This window comes from Arachis ipaensis, chromosome B03 (assembly GCF_000816755.2).
Source record: "Arachis ipaensis cultivar K30076 chromosome B03, Araip1.1, whole genome shotgun sequence".
Taxonomy (NCBI): domain Eukaryota; kingdom Viridiplantae; phylum Streptophyta; class Magnoliopsida; order Fabales; family Fabaceae; genus Arachis; species Arachis ipaensis.
The window spans coordinates 3134231-3134840 of record NC_029787.2 but is presented as its reverse complement, the minus strand read 5'-3'; positions in this window follow the sequence as shown (position 1 = coordinate 3134840).

Here is a 610-nt window from a genome sequence, read left to right as displayed (position 1 = left end):
AATGTCATCGTTTTTCTTTGTACTCGTCACTATCATCGTAGCCATAGCTTCTTTCTACGAGGTCTCTAGCTTTCATAGATTCTTCTGTTTGGGTCTATTTGTTATTGGCTAATACAACCCTTCCTTCTTAGTTTGCTTCTTGCGTGTGTTATGAAAATGACTGAAATCAAAGGAGGTGTCAAAAACGACATGTAAAGCTTTACATGTAGCAACCACTCTTATGGAATGAATTCCGGCGCAAAATCTGTGTCTTGCGCCTCCAAAATAAGCTAGGCAAGAGGAGCAGCAACTAACAACTCAAAGAAGCAGCAACGAAAACATAGAGAAGAGCTGTACTATAATGATAATAGTGACGAAACTAGTAGTGAAAGAAATAACGTAGCACAAGAAAATATTTAAAAATTAGGGATTTAATTTTGATATCCAAATATAAGAGGAAAAGAAGAAATGATGATGTGAGAAAAAAATTCCACTTTTGATCAGAGAAAGAGAAAAAAAAAAGAAAAAAATAACAATTTTAATTTTAATTTTAATTTTGACTTTTAAAATTGGTTTAATCTTAATCATTCAATTTAATTCAATAATAATAATAATTATATTCTCACATTCT